Source organism: Phyllobates terribilis, unplaced genomic scaffold (assembly GCF_046119375.1).
Source record: "Phyllobates terribilis strain yellow unplaced genomic scaffold, ASM4611937v1 Scaffold_7__3_contigs__length_470593459, whole genome shotgun sequence".
NCBI lineage: Eukaryota > Metazoa > Chordata > Amphibia > Anura > Dendrobatidae > Phyllobates > Phyllobates terribilis.
In genome coordinates this window covers 257,471,279-257,487,925 of record NW_027362767.1, presented here as the reverse complement: position 1 = coordinate 257,487,925, position 16,647 = coordinate 257,471,279, and the positions used below count along the sequence as shown (strand labels likewise).

General features: G+C 52.6%; 1 protein-coding gene across 3 annotated transcripts in view; it reads right to left on the bottom strand.

Annotated features, from left to right (window-relative positions):
- Positions 1–11,731, bottom strand: part of HDAC6 (histone deacetylase 6) — a 66,468-nt gene extending 54,737 nt beyond the window's left edge. For 2 of the 3 annotated variants that reach the window (XM_073640434.1, XM_073640437.1), the window contains exon 1: positions 11,595–11,731. The gene's annotated coding sequence lies outside the window, so the exon portion shown is untranslated. Of the gene's footprint in view, positions 1–11,468; positions 11,491–11,594 lie in introns of those variants that run through there. The other variant, XM_073640436.1, reaches the window with a different exon arrangement.
- Positions 11,732–16,647: the final 4,916 nt, after the last annotated feature.

The window sequence follows — 16,647 nt, the reverse complement described above, 5'->3', positions numbered from 1 at the left end:
CCTCTCACCCTGTATAGCAGGCGCACACCTCACTGCATACAGCTCTTATTCCTGGCCCGTGTCCCCTCTCACCCTGTATAGCAGGCGCACACCTCACTGCATACAGCTCTTATTCCTGGCCCGTGTCCCTCTCACCCTGTATAGCGGGCGCACACCTCACTGTATACAGCTCTTATTCCTGGCCCGTGTCCCCTCTCACCCTGTATAGCGGGCGCACACCTCACTGTATACAGCTCATATTCATGGACCGTGTCCCCTCTCACCCTGTATAGCGGGCGCACACCTCACTGTATACAGCTCTTATTCATGGCCCATGTCCCCTCTCACCCTGTATAGCGGGCGCACAGCTCACTGTATACAGCTCTTATTCCTGGCTCGTGTCCCCTCTCACCCTGTATAGCGGGCGCACACCTCACTGTATACAGCTCTTATTCATGGCGCGTGTCCCCTCTCACCCTGTATAGCGGGCGCACACCTCACTGTATACAGCTCTTATTCATGGCCCGTGTCCCCTCTCACCCTGTATAGCAGGCGCACACCTCACTGTATACAGCTCTTATTCATGGCGCGTGTCCCCTCTCACCCTGTACAGCGGGCGCACACCTCACTGTATACAGCTCTTATTCATGGCCCGTGTCCCCTCTCACCCTGTATAGCGGGCGCACACCTCACTGTATACAGCTCTTATTCATGGCGCGTGTCCCCTCTCACCCTGTATAGCGGGCGCACACCTCACTGCATACAGCTCTTATTCATGGCCCGTGTCCCCTCTCACCCTGTATAGCGGGCGCACACCTCACTGTATACAGCTCTTATTCATGGCGCGTGTCCCCTCTCACCCTGTATAGCGGGCGCACACCTCACTGTATACAGCTCTTATTCATGGCGCGTGTCCCCTCTCACCCTGTATAGCGGGAGCACACATCACTGTATATAGCTCTTATTCCTGGCCTGTGTCCCCTCTCACCCTATATAGCGGGCGCACACCTCACTGCATACAGCTCTTATTCATGGCCCATGTCCCCTCTCACCCTGTATAGCGGGTGCACACCTCACTGTATACAGCTCTTATTCCTGGCTCGTGTCCCCTCTCACCCTGTATAGCGGGCGCACACCTCACTGTATACAGCTCTTATTCATGGCTCGTGTCCCCTCTCACCCTGTATAGCGGGCGCACACCTCACTGCATACAGCTCTTATTCCTGGCTCGTGTCCCCGCTCACCCTGTATAGCAGGCGCACACCTCACTGTATACAGCTCTTATTCATGGCCCGTGTCCCCTCTCACCCTGTATAGCGGGCGCACACCTCACTGTATACAGCTCTTATTCATGGCTCGTGTCCCCTCTCACCCTGTATAGCGGGCGCACACCTCACTGCATACAGCTCTTATTCCTGGCTCGTGTCCCCTCTCACCCTGTATAGCAGGCGCACACCTCACTGTATACAGCTCTTATTCATGGACCGTGTCCCCTCTCACCCTGTATAGCGGGCGCACACCTCACTGTATACAGCTCTTATTCATGGCCCGTGTCCCCTCTCACCCTGTATAGCGGGCGCACACCTCACTGTATACAGCTCTTATTCATGGCCCGTGTCCCCTCTCACCCTGTATAGCGGGCGCACACCTCACTGTATACAGCTCTTATTCATGGCCCGTGTCCCCTCTCACCCTGTATAGCGGGCGCACACCTCACTGTATACAGCTTTTATTCATGGCGCGTGTCCCCTCTCACCCTGTATAGCAGGCGCACACCTCACTGCATACAGCTCTGATTCCTGGCCCGTGTCCCCTCTCACCCTGTATAGCAGGCGCACACCTCACTGCATACAGCTCTTATTCCTGGCCCGTGTCCCTCTCACCCTGTATAGCAGGCGCACACCTCACTGCATACAGCTCTTATTCCTGGCCCGTGTCCCTCTCACCCTGTATAGCGGGCGCACACCTCACTGTATACAGCTCTTATTTCTGGCCCGTGTCCCCTCTCACCCTGTATAGCGGGCGCACACCTCACTGTATACAGCTCATATTCATGGACCGTGTCCCCTCTCACCCTGTATAGCGGGCGCACACCTCACTGTATACAGCTCTTATTCATGGCCCATGTCCCCTCTCACCCTGTATAGCGGGCGCACAGCTCACTGTATACAGCTCTTATTCCTGGCTCGTGTCCCCTCTCACCCTGTATAGCGGGCGCACACCTCACTGTATACAGCTCTTATTCATGGCGCGTGTCCCCTCTCACCCTGTATAGCGGGCGCACACCTCACTGTATACAGCTCTTATTCATGGCCCGTGTCCCCTCTCACCCTGTATAGCAGGCGCACACCTCACTGTATACAGCTCTTATTCATGGCGCGTGTCCCCTCTCACCCTGTACAGCGGGCGCACACCTCACTGTATACAGCTCTTATTCATGGCCCGTGTCCCCTCTCACCCTGTATAGCAGGCGCACACCTCACTGTATACAGCTCTTATTCATGGCCCGTGTCCCCTCTCACCCTGTACAGCGGGCGCACACCTCACTGTATACAGCTCTTATTCATGGCGCGTGTCCCCTCTCACCCTGTATAGCAGGCGCACACCTCACTGTATACAGCTCTTATTCCTGGACCGTGTCCCCTCTCACCCTGTATAGCGGGCGCACACCTCACTGTATACAGCTCTTATTCATGGACCGTGTCCCCTCTCACCCTGTATAGCGGGCGCACACCTCACTGTATACAGCTCTTATTCATGGCCCGTGTCCCCTCTCACCCTGTATAGCGGGCGCACACCTCACTGTATACAGCTCTTATTCATGGCCCGTGTCCCCTCTCACCCTGTATAGCGGGCGCACACCTCACTGTATACAGCTCTTATTCATGGCGCGTGTCCCCTCTCACCCTGTATAGCAGGCGCACACCTCACTGCATACAGCTCTGATTCCTGGCCCGTGTCCCCTCTCACCCTGTATAGCAGGCGCACACCTCACTGCATACAGCTCTTATTCCTGGCCCGTGTCCCCTCTCACCCTGTATAGCAGGCGCACACCTCACTGCATACAGCTCTTATTCCTGGCCCGTGTCCCTCTCACCCTGTATAGCGGGCGCACACCTCACTGTATACAGCTCTTATTCCTGGCCCGTGTCCCCTCTCACCCTGTATAGCGGGCGCACACCTCACTGTATACAGCTCATATTCATGGACCGTGTCCCCTCTCACCCTGTATAGCGGGCGCACACCTCACTGTATACAGCTCTTATTCATGGCCCATGTCCCCTCTCACCCTGTATAGCGGGCGCACAGCTCACTGTATACAGCTCTTATTCCTGGCTCGTGTCCCCTCTCACCCTGTATAGCGGGCGCACACCTCACTGTATACAGCTCTTATTCATGGCGCGTGTCCCCTCTCACCCTGTATAGCGGGCGCACACCTCACTGTATACAGCTCTTATTCATGGCCCGTGTCCCCTCTCACCCTGTATAGCAGGCGCACACCTCACTGTATACAGCTCTTATTCATGGCGCGTGTCCCCTCTCACCCTGTACAGCGGGCGCACACCTCACTGTATACAGCTCTTATTCATGGCCCGTGTCCCCTCTCACCCTGTATAGCAGGCGCACACCTCACTGTATACAGCTCTTATTCATGGCCCGTGTCCCCTCTCACCCTGTACAGCGGGCGCACACCTCACTGTATACAGCTCTTATTCATGGCGCGTGTCCCCTCTCACCCTGTATAGCAGGCGCACACCTCACTGTATACAGCTCTTATTCCTGGACCGTGTCCCCTCTCACCCTGTATAGCGGGCGCACACCTCACTGTATACAGCTCTTATTCATGGACCGTGTCCCCTCTCACCCTGTATAGCGGGCGTACACCTCACTGTATACAGCTCTTATTCATGGCCCGTGTCCCCTCTCACCCTGTATAGCGGGCGCACACATCACTGCATACAGCTCTTATTCATGGACCGTGTCCCCTCTCACCCTGTATAGCGGGCGCACACCTCACTGTATACAGCTCTTATTCATGGCCCGTGTCCCCTCTCACCCGGTATAGCGGGCGCACACCTCACTGTATACAGCTCTTATTCATGGCCCGTGTCCCCTGTCACCCTGTATAGCAGGCGCACACCTCACTGTATACAGCTCTTATTCCTGGCCCGTGTCCCCTCTCACCCTGTATAGCGGGCGCACACCTCACTGCATACAGCTCTTATTCCTGGCCCGTGTCCCCTCTCACCCTGTATAGCGGGTGCACACCTCACTGTATACAGCTCTTATTCATGGCCCGTGTCCCCTCTCACCCTGTATAGCGGGCGCACACCTCACTGTATACAGCTCTTATTCATGGCCCGTGTCCCCTCTCACCCTGTATAGCGGGTGCACACCTCACTGTATACAGCTCTTATTCATGGCCCGTGTCCCCTCTCACCCTGTACAGCGGGCGCACACCTCACTGCATACAGCTCTTATTCATGGCCCGTGTCCCCTCTCACCCTGTATAGCTGGCGCACACCTCACTGTATACAGCTCTTATTCATGGCCCGTGTCCCCTCTCACCCTGTATAGCAGGCGCACACCTCACTGTATACAGCTCTTATTCATGGCCCGTGTCCCCTCTCACCCTGTATAGCGGGTGCACACCTCACTGTATACAGCTCTTATTCATGGCCCGTGTCCCCTCTCACCCTGTATAGCGGGCGCACACCTCACTGTATACAGCTCTTATTCATGGCGCGTGTCCCCTCTCACCCTGTATAGCGGGCGCACACCTCACTGTATACAGCTCTTATTCCTGGCCCGTGTCCCCTCTCACCCTGTATAGCGGGCGCACACCTCACTGTATACAGCTCTTATTCATGGCCCGTGTCCCCTCTCACCCTGTATAGCGGGTGCACACCTCACTGTATACAGCTCTTATTCATGGCCCGTGTCCCCTCTCACCCTGTATAGCGGGCGCACACCTCACTGTATACAGCTCTTATTCATGGCCCGTGTCCCCTCTCACCCTGTATAGCGGGAGCACACCTCACTGTATACAGCTCTTATTCATGGCCCGTGTCCCCTCTCACCCTGTATAGCGGGTGCACACCTCACTGTATACAGCTCTTATTGCTGGCTCGTGTCCCCTCTCACCCTGTACAGCGGGAGCACACCTCACTGTATACAGCTCTTATTCATGGACCATGTCCCCTCTCACCCTGTATAGCGGGCGCACACCTCACTGCATACAGCTCTTATTCCTGGCCCGTGTCCCCTCTTACCCTGTATAGCGGGAGCACATCTCACTGCATACAGCTCTTATTCCTGGCCCGTGTCCCCTCTCACCCTGCACAGCGGCAGCACACCTCACTGCATACAGCTCTTATTCCTGGCCCGTGTCCCCTCTCGCCCTGTACAGCGGGCGCACACCTCACTGCATACAGCTCTTATTCCTGGCCCGTGTCCCCTCTCACCCTGTATAGCGGGCACACACCTCACTGTATACAGCTCATATTCCTGGCCCGTGTCCCCTCTCACCCTGTATAGCGGGCACACACCTCACTGTATACAGCTCATATTCCTGGCCCGTGTCCCCTCTCACCCTGTACAGCGGGCGCACACCTCACTGTATACAGCTCTTATTCCTGGCTCGTGTCCCCTCTCACCCTGTATAGCGGGCACACACCTCACTGTATACAGCTCATATTCCTGGCCCGTGTCCCCTCTCGCCCTGTACAGCGGGCGCACACCTCACTGTATACAGCTCTTATTCATGGACCGTGTCCCCTCTCACCCTGTATAGCGGGCGCACACCTCACTGTATACAGCTCTTATTCCTGGCCCGTGTCCCCTCTCACCCTGTATAGCGGGCGCACACCTCACTGTATACAGCTCTTATTCCTGGCTCGTGTCCCCTCTCACCCTGTATAGCGGGCGCACACCTCACTGTATACAGCTCTTATTCCTGGCTCGTGTCCCCTCTCACCCTGTATAGCGGGCGCACACCTCACTGTATACAGCTCTTATTCATGGCGCGTGTCCCCTCTCACCCTGTATAGCGGGCGCACACCTCACTGTATACAGCTCTTATTCATGGCCCGTGTCCCCTCTCACCCTGTATAGCAGGCGCACACCTCACTGTATACAGCTCTTATTCATGGCGCGTGTCCCCTCTCACCCTGTACAGCGGGCGCACATCTCACTGTATACAGCTCTTATTCATGGCCCGTGTCCCCTCTCACCCTGTATAGCAGGCGCACACCTCACTGTATACAGCTCTTATTCATGGCCCGTGTCCCCTCTCACCCTGTACAGCGGGCGCACACCTCACTGTATACAGCTCTTATTCATGGCGCGTGTCCCCTCTCACCCTGTATAGCAGGCGCACACCTCACTGTATACAGCTCTTATTCCTGGACCGTGTCCCCTCTCACCCTGTATAGCGGGCGCACACCTCACTGTATACAGCTCTTATTCATGGACCGTGTCCCCTCTCACCCTGTATAGCGGGCGTACACCTCACTGTATACAGCTCTTATTCATGGCCCGTGTCCCCTCTCACCCTGTATAGCGGGCGCACACATCAATGCATACAGCTCTTATTCATGGACCGTGTCCCCTCTCACCCTGTATAGCGGGCGCACACCTCACTGTATACAGCTCTTATTCATGGCCCGTGTCCCCTCTCACCCGGTATAGCGGGCGCACACCTCACTGTATACAGCTCTTATTCATGGCCCGTGTCCCCTGTCACCCTGTATAGCAGGCGCACACCTCACTGTATACAGCTCTTATTCCTGGCCCGTGTCCCCTCTCACCCTGTATAGCGGGCGCACACCTCACTGCATACAGCTCTTATTCCTGGCCCGTGTCCCCTCTCACCCTGTATAGCGGGTGCACACCTCACTGTATACAGCTCTTATTCATGGCCCGTGTCCCCTCTCACCCTGTATAGCGGGCGCACACCTCACTGTATACAGCTCTTATTCATGGCCCGTGTCCCCTCTCACCCTGTATAGCGGGTGCACACCTCACTGTATACAGCTCTTATTCATGGCCCGTGTCCCCTCTCACCCTGTACAGCGGGCGCACACCTCACTGTATACAGCTCTTATTCATGGCCCGTGTCCCCTCTCACCCTGTATAGCTGGCGCACACCTCACTGTATACAGCTCTTATTCATGGCCCGTGTCCCCTCTCACCCTGTATAGCGGGCGCACACCTCACTGTATACAGCTCTTATTCATGGCCCGTGTCCCCTCTCACCCTGTATAGCGGGTGCACACCTCACTGTATACAGCTCTTATTCATGGCCCGTGTCCCCTCTCACCCTGTATAGCGGGCGCACACCTCACTGTATACAGCTCTTATTCATGGCGCGTGTCCCCTCTCACCCTGTATAGCGGGCGCACACCTCACTGTATACAGCTCTTATTCCTGGCCCGTGTCCCCTCTCACCCTGTATAGCGGGCGCACACCTCACTGTATACAGCTCTTATTCATGGCCCGTGTCCCCTCTCACCCTGTATAGCGGGTGCACACCTCACTGTATACAGCTCTTATTCATGGCCCGTGTCCCCTCTCACCCTGTATAGCGGGCGCACACCTCACTGTATACAGCTCTTATTCATGGCCCGTGTCCCCTCTCACCCTGTATAGCGGGAGCACACCTCACTGTATACAGCTCTTATTGCTGGCTCGTGTCCCCTCTCACCCTGTACAGCGGGAGCACACCTCACTGTATACAGCTCTTATTCATGGACCATGTCCCCTCTCACCCTGTATAGCGGGCGCACACCTCACTGCATACAGCTCTTATTCCTGGCCCGTGTCCCCTCTTACCCTGTATAGCGGGAGCACACCTCACTGCATACAGCTCTTATTCCTGGCCCGTGTCCCCTCTCACCCTGCACAGCGGGAGCACACCTCACTGCATACAGCTCTTATTCCTGGCCCGTGTCCCCTCTCGCCCTGTACAGCGGGCGCACACCTCACTGCATACAGCTCTTATTCCTGGCCCGTGTCCCCTCTCACCCTGTATAGCGGGCACACACCTCACTGTATACAGCTCATATTCCTGGCCCGTGTCCCCTCTCACCCTGTATAGCGGGCACACACCTCACTGTATACAGCTCATATTCCTGGCCCGTGTCCCCTCTCACCCTGTATAGCGGGCACACACCTCACTGTATACAGCTCATATTCCTGGCCCGTGTCCCCTCTCACCCTGTACAGCGGGCGCACACCTCACTGTATACAGCTCTTATTCCTGGCTCGTGTCCCCTCTCACCCTGTATAGCGGGCACACACCTCACTGTATACAGCTCATATTCCTGGCCCGTGTCCCCTCTCGCCCTGTACAGCGGGCGCACACCTCACTGTATACAGCTCTTATTCATGGACCGTGTCCCCTCTCACCCTGTATAGCGGGCGCACACCTCACTGTATACAGCTCTTATTCCTGGCCCGTGTCCCCTCTCACCCTGTATAGCGGGCGCACACCTCACTGTATACAGCTCTTATTCCTGGCTCGTGTCCCCTCTCACCCTGTATAGCGGGCGCACACCTCACTGTATACAGCTCTTATTCCTGGCTCGTGTCCCCTCTCACCCTGTATAGCGGGCGCACACCTCAATGTATACAGCTCTTATTCCTGGCTCGTGTCCCCTCTCACCCTGTATAGCGGGCGCACACCTCACTGTATACAGCTCTTATTCCTGGCCCGTGTCCCCTCTCACCCTGTATAGCAGGCGCACACCTCACTGTATACAGCTCTTATTCCTGGCTCGTGTCCCCTCTCACCCTGTATAGCGGGCGCACACCTCACTGTATACAGCTCTTATTCATGGATCGTGTCCCCTCTCACCCTGTATAGCGGGCGCACACCTCACTGTATACAGCTCTTATTCCTGGCCCGTGTCCCCTCTCACCCTGTATAGCGGGCGCACACTTCACTGTATACAGCTCTTATTCCTGGCTCGTGTCCCCTCTCACCCTGTATAGCGGGCGCACACCTCACTGTATACAGCTCTTATTCCTGGCCCGTGTCCCCTCTCACCCTGTATAGCGGGCGCACACCTCACTGTATACAGCTCTTATTCCTGGCTCGTGTCCCCTCTCACCCTGTATAGCGGGCACACACCTCACTGTATACAGCTCTTATTCCTGGCTCGTGTCCCCTCTCACCCTGTATAGCGGGTGCACACCTCACTGTATACAGCTCTTATTCCTGGCTCGTGTCCCCTCTCACCCTGTATAGCAGGCGCACACCTCACTGTATACAGCTCTTATTCCTGGCTCGTGTCCCCTCTCACCCTGTATAGCGGGCGCACACCTCACTGTATACAGCTCTTATTCCTGGCTCGTGTCCCCTCTCACCCTGTATAGCAGGCGCACACCTCACTGTATACAGTTCTTATTCCTGGCTCGTGTCCCCTCTCACCCTGTATAGCGGGTGCACACCTCACTGTATACAGCTCTTATTCCTGGCCCGTGTCCCCTCTCACCCTGTATAGCAGGCGCACACCTCACTGTATACAGCTCTTATTCCTGGCTCGTGTCCCCTCTCACCCTGTATAGCGGGCGCACACCTCACTGTATACAGCTCTTATTCCTGGCTCGTGTCCCCTCTCACCCTGTATAGCAGGCGCACACCTCACTGTATACAGCTCTTATTCCTGGCTCGTGTCCCCTCTCACCCTGTATAGCGGGTGCACACCTCACTGTATACAGCTCTTATTCCTGGCTCGTGTCCCCTCTCACCCTGTATAGCGGGCGTACACCTCACTGTATACAGCTCTTATTCCTGGCTCGTGTCCCCTCTCACCCTGTATAGCGGGCGCACACCTCACTGTATACAGCTCTTATTCCTGGCTCGTGTCCCCTCTCACCCTGTATAGCAGGCGCACACCTCACTGTATACAGCTCTTATTCCTGGCTCGTGTCCCCTCTCACCCTGTATAGCGGGTGCACACCTCACTGTATACAGCTCTTATTCCTGGCCCGTGTCCCCTCTCACCCTGTATAGCAGGCGCACACCTCACTGTATACAGCTCTTATTCCTGGCTCGTGTCCCCTCTCACCCTGTATAGCAGGAGCACACCTCACTGTATACAGCTCTTATTCCTGGCTCGTGTCCCCTCTCACCCTGTATAGCGGGTGCACACCTCACTGTATACAGCTCTTATTCCTGGCTCGTGTCCCCTCTCACCCTGTATAGCAGGCGCACACCTCACTGTATACAGCTCTTATTCCTGGCTCGTGTCCCCTCTCACCCTGTATAGCAGGCGCACACCTCACTGTATACAGCTCTTATTCCTGGCTCGTGTCCCCTCTCACCCTGTATAGCAGGCGCACACCTCACTGTATACAGCTCTTATTCCTGGCTCGTGTCCCTTCTCACCCTGTATAGCAGGCGCACACCTCACTGTATACAGCTCTTATTCCTGGCTCGTGTCCCCTCTCACCCTGTATATCGGGTGCACACCTCACTGTATACAGCTCTTATTCCTGGCCCGTGTCCCCTCTCACCCTGTATAGCGGGCGCACACCTCACTGTATACAGCTCTTATTCATGGCCCGTGTCCCCTCTCACCCTGTATAGCGGGCGCACACCTCACTGTATACAGCTCTTATTCCTGGCTCGTGTCCCCTCTCACCCTGTATAGCGGGCACACACCTCACTGTATACAGCTCTTATTCATGGACCGTGTCCCCTCTCACCCTGTATAGCGGGCGCACACCTCACTGTATACAGCTCTTATTCCTGGCCCGTGTCCCCTCTCACCCTGTATAGCGGGTGCACACCTCACTGTATACAGCTCTTATTCCTGGCTCGTGTCCCCTCTCACCCTGTATAGCGGGTGCACACCTCACTGTATACAGCTCTTATTCCTGGCTCGTGTCCCCTCTCACCCTGTATAGCGGGTGCACACCTCACTGTATACAGCTCTTATTCCTGGCTCGTGTCCCCTCTCACCCTGTATAGCGGGTGCACACCTCACTGTATACAGCTCTTATTCATGGCCCGTGTCCCCTCTCACCCTGTATAGCGGGCGCACACCTCACTGCATACAGCTCTTATTCATGGACCGTGTCCCCTCTCACCCTGTATAGCGGGCGCACACCTCACTGTATACAGCTCTTATTCCTGGACCGTGTCCCCTCTCACCCTGTATAGCAGGAGCACACCTCACTGTATACAGCTCTTATTCATGGCCCGTGTCCCCTCTCACCCTGTATAGCGGCCCAGTCTTCTCCTCTACAATAGGCTGAATCCACGTCCGCACTCACCAAAATCTCACTGTCCCTCATACTTTACACTGCAGCTATGCCGTATCAGAACACAGCTATGATTAGTGATACAGGCTCAGCTGTACGATCGATCGGTTGGAGTCTAAATCTATCTCCACCATGCTTTACCCTGCAGCACAGCTGGCACATTTTACAAATTTCCACCATGGTCTTTTCTGATTGACCCTTCATGACAAGACCCTCACTATGTAGAAGGACAGCGCAGCGATGCCACTAACGTCCTGCTGCCAGGTCTGTACAGTGGCGGACGGCAGGGCAGTACCGCAGCTCGGATTCCGGCGGCCGTTGCTACGAGCTGCGCACTCACTAACCGATAGTTTCAAAGTCCTCCGCTGCCGGTGGGTGACGTCACTTCCAGAGCACGTGATACAAACCACACCCCTTTCAGTGCTGAGGTGACGTCACGCGGGCTGACAACTCCCAAATGTTATTGTGTTATCGTCTGTGATTCCGTATGATGGTGTCACGTGATCTCATCTGTTATATCACCTCAGATTATTACACGTTATCTGCTGGGTTCTGTTATTACATGAGCTCATGTTATACAGTATTACATAGCTAGTTATTCGGAGTTGGTTAAATTTGGTGTAAATTCAGCCCCATTTACATCATAATATAAATATCTGGGCTGTTTATTTATTCATAGCTTATATATTACTATATATTATCACATATCAAGTATTATCTGATAAATTATTTACTATTATTATCTATTATCTGGTATCATCATATACCAGACCTATTATCCCTTATATTATTATTATATGCCGATCATTGTTTGATACTAGGTCATTTCCTATATATGACCTCATACTTTCGTATATACCGGTTATATCATTCCGGCTATTATTACACGTGATTGCGTGTTATCTCGTATATCTGAGATTCTGTTCATCCAATATCACACATTGGCTTTTTACCTATTTTATTACATTACAACCTGTGTTTAAATATTTTTGTAATCCGATTTGTGTGTGATGCATCAGCACTAAATAGTCTAAGTTGGTGAAGTGAGAAAAATATAGGCACAAATTACATTTATGAGATCAAATAACTAAAAATTGTCATGTGCATATGTATTCAGCCCTTTTGTGAATAAGCCCCTAAACATTTCTGGTGCAAGCAATTCCCTTCATAAGTCCCATGCTTAGTGACAGGACGTCCACCTGTGTGCAATCTAATGTCACATGGTCTGTCAGTATATACACTTTACCTTTTCTGAAAGGCCACAGAGGCTGCAACACCATTAACAAGAGGCACCACTAGCCAAACACCAAGAAGACCAAGGAGATCTCCAAACAACACCATGAAGACCAAGGAGACCTCCAAACAACACCATGAAGACCAAGGAGATCTCCAAACAACACCATGAAGACCAAGGAGATCTCCAAACAACACCATGAAGACCAAGGAGATCTCCAAACAACACCATGAAGACCAAGGAGATCTCCAAACAACACCATGAAGACCAAGGAGATCTCCAAACAACACCATGAAGACCAAGGAGATCTCCAAACAACACCATGAAGACCAAGGAGATCTCCAAACAACACCATGAAGACCAAGGAGATCTACAAACAAGTCAGGGACAAAGTTGTTGAGAAGAACAAGTCAAGGTTAAGTTATAAAAAAAAAAATCCCAATCTCCCCGGAGCACCATCAAATCAATTATCATCAAATGGAAAGAACATGGTACCACAACAAACCTGCCAAGAGAGGGCCGCCCATCAAAACTTTGAGCCTGGGCAAGGAGGGCATTAATCAGAGAGGCAGCACAGAGACCAAAGGTAACCCTGAAGGAGCTGCAGAGTTCCCAAGCAGAGACTGGAGTATCTGTCCATACTACCACAATAAGCCGTACACTCCATAGAGGTGGTCTTTATGGAAGAGTGGGCAGAAAAAAAGCTTTTACTTATACATAAAAATTGTAAGGCTTGTTTTGAAAAGACATGTGGGATACTCCCCAAATGTATGAAGGAAGGTGCTGTGGTCAGATGAGACCAAAATTGAACTTATTGGCCACCAAAGTAATCGCTATGTCTGGTGCCAAATCAACACAGCTCATCTCCCCAATAACACCATCCCCACAGTGAAACATGATGGTGGAAGCATCCTGCTGTGGGGATGTTTTTCAGCAGCAGGAACAGGCAAAATGGCTTGAGTCGAGGGGAAGATGGATGGTGCGAAATACAGGGATATTCTTGAGCAAAACCTGTTTCAGTCTGTCAGTGATTTGAGACTGGGTCGGAGGTTCATCTTCCAACAGCACAATGACCCAAAACATACTGCTAAAGCAACACTCGAGTGGTTTAAGGGGAAACGTGTAAATGTTTTGGAGTGGCCTAGTCAAAGTCCAGACCTTAATCCGAATGATAATCTGTGGTCAGACTTGAAGATTGGTGTTCACCAGAAGAAACCATCTAACTTGAAGGAGCTGGAGCAGTTTTGCCTTGCGGAATGGGCAAAAATCCCAGTGGCAAGATGTGGAAAGCTCATAGAGACTTATACAAAGCGACCTGCAGCTGTAATTGCCGCAAAAGGAGGCTCTACAAAGTACTGACTTTAGGGGGGTGAATAGTTAAGCACACTGAAGCTTTCAGTTATTTTGTCCTATTTGTTGTTTGCTTCACAGTAAAGAAAAGCAAATGTTCACAGTTGTAGGCATGTTCTTTACATGAACTGATGAAAACCCTCAAAAAACGGTGAAATTCCTGGTTGTGAGGTAGCAAAACACAAAAAATGCCATGGGGGTGAATTCTTTTGGAAGCCACTGTATATTATTTTGGGTGGGATGTGGTAGGATGCTGCCGGCCGCTCTGTTCTCCTGGGCAAGGGCTGCTGTTATACGTCAGTTTGCTGACAGTTTCCATTACAGGTCAGTTAGTGTAATATATACCGTACGTCTGTCCGTATACAGAACATATGGGCTCTGATCCTCCCTCCTATAATAAACGTTTAGTGGGAAACACTCCGAGCGTCTCTGTGTGCGGCGGCACTGCCTTGTGTCTGTATAATCCCGGGACTTTCCTAAATCTGTAATAGGTCACATATAAACGGGAACGAGCGCTGCCCACTGTGACTGATCAAAGTGCAGAGAGAATAGGGGCTGCGGGGAGGAGGTGATGGAGAAATCACACCTAATATCACATGTGGTGATGGTGGTGCTAGACCTCAGGATTCCTGCTTCTGGTGACCAGCTGGAGCGTAAGGCCACGGCCCCACTATCAGTATTCGGTCAGTATTCGGTCAGTATTTTTTCTCAGGAGTGGGAGCCAAAACCAGGAGTGGGTGATAGAAACAAGTCACCAATTCTGCATTTATCTCCCACTCCTGGTTTTGGCTCCCACTCTGAGAAAAAATACTGACCGAATACTGACCAAATACTGATAGTGGGGCCGTGGCCTTACGCTGAGCACCAGGAATTATGGAGAAAGGCTGAGAATATGGACCAGGTCTGCAGCTCCAATACTCCAGGACCGCGCTCTGCCCATAGACATATTAGTAAACCCCATTTTATGGGATGATCGCGGTCCGGTGTGTTATAACTGCAGCAATGCTCAATATTCACAGCTGTCCTCCGGTATATACCTCGTACCCAGGACCGAGTGAGAACTAATTGGCTGCTGTGTATCTAATCCTACATGTGCGATACTGTCTGCTGAGCCGTGTATCTAATCCTATCCTATGTGATACTGTATGCTGAGCCGTGTATCTAATCCTATCCTGTGTGATAGTCTGCTGAGCCGTGTATCTAATCCTATCCTGTGTGATACTGTCTGCTGAGCCGTGTATCTAATCCTATCCTATGTGATACTGTATGCTGAGCCGTGTATCTAATCCTATCCTGTGTGATACTGTCTGCTGAGCCGTGTATCTAATCCTATCCTGTGTGATACTGTCTGCTGAGCCGTGTATCTAATCCTATCCTGTGTGATACTGTCTGCTGAGCCATGTATCTAATCCTATCCTGTGTGATACTGTCTGCTGAACTATGTATCTAATCCTATCCTGTAAGATACTGTCTGCTGAGCTGTGTATCTAATCCTATCCTGTGTGATACTGTCTGCTGAGCCGTGTATCTAATCCTATCCTTTGTGATACTGTCTGCTGAGCCGTGTATCTAATCCTATCCTGTGTGATACTGTCTGCTGAGCCGTGTATCTAATCCTATCATGTGTGATACTGTCTGCTGAGCCATGTATCTAATCCTATCCTGTGTGATACTGTCCGCTGAGCCGTGTATCTAATCCTATCCTGTGTGATACTGTCTGCTGAGCTGTGTATCTAATCCTATTCTGTGTGATACTGTCTGCTGAGTCGTGTATCTTATCCTATCCTGTATAATACTGTCTGCTGAGCTGTGTATCTAATCCTATCCTGTGTGATACTGTCTGCTGAGCTGTGTATCTAATCCTATCCTGTGTGATACTGTCTGCTGAGCTGTGTATCTAATCCTATCCTGTGTGATACTGTCTGCTGAGCTGTGTATATCTAATCCTATCCTATGTGATACTGTCTGCTGAGCCGTGTATCTAATCCTATCCTTTGTGATACTGTCTGCTGAGCAGTGTATCTAATCCTATCCTGTGTGATAATGTCTACTGAGCAGTTTCCTCATCCTATCCTGTGTGATACTGTCTGCTGAGCTGCATACCTAATCCTATCATGCATGATACTGTCTGCTGAGCTCTATATCTAAGGCTAAGTTCACACTGTGCAGCGTGCGATGGCTGCTTTTCTAGCTGTATACCACAAAGTTCCCATTCACCAGGTGGAGACCAGAATCGGCTCTTTTGGCCTCCGTCTGGCCGCTGTGCCACTGCCTTGTTTTACCATACAGACGGTTCTTTCCTGTACAGAGGCCTCGGCGGAGCCTGCGGTGTACTCTCTCTTACACTGGGTTCCTATATTCGCGGAGGCCTCTGCGGACCCTGCGGTGTACTCTCTCGTACACTGGGTCCCTATGGTGGAGGAGGCCTCTGCAGAGCCTGCGGTGTACTTTCTATTACACTGGGTCCCTATGGTGGCGGAGGCCTCTGCGGACCCTGCGGTGTACTCTCTCTTACACTGGGTCCCTATGGTGGCGGAGGCCTCTGCGGACCCTGCGGTGTACTCTCTCTTACACTGGGTCCCTATGGTGGCGGAGGCCTCTGCGGAGCCTGCGGTGTACTCTCTTACACTGGGTCCCTATGGTGGAGGAGGCCTCTGCGGAGCCTGCGGTGTACTCTCTCTTACACTGGGTCCCTATGGTGGAGGAGGCCTCTGCGGAAAGTGCGGTGTACTCTCTCTTACACTGGGTTCCTATATTCGCGGAGGCCTCTGCGGACACTGCGGTGTACTTTCTCTTACACTGGGTCCCTATGG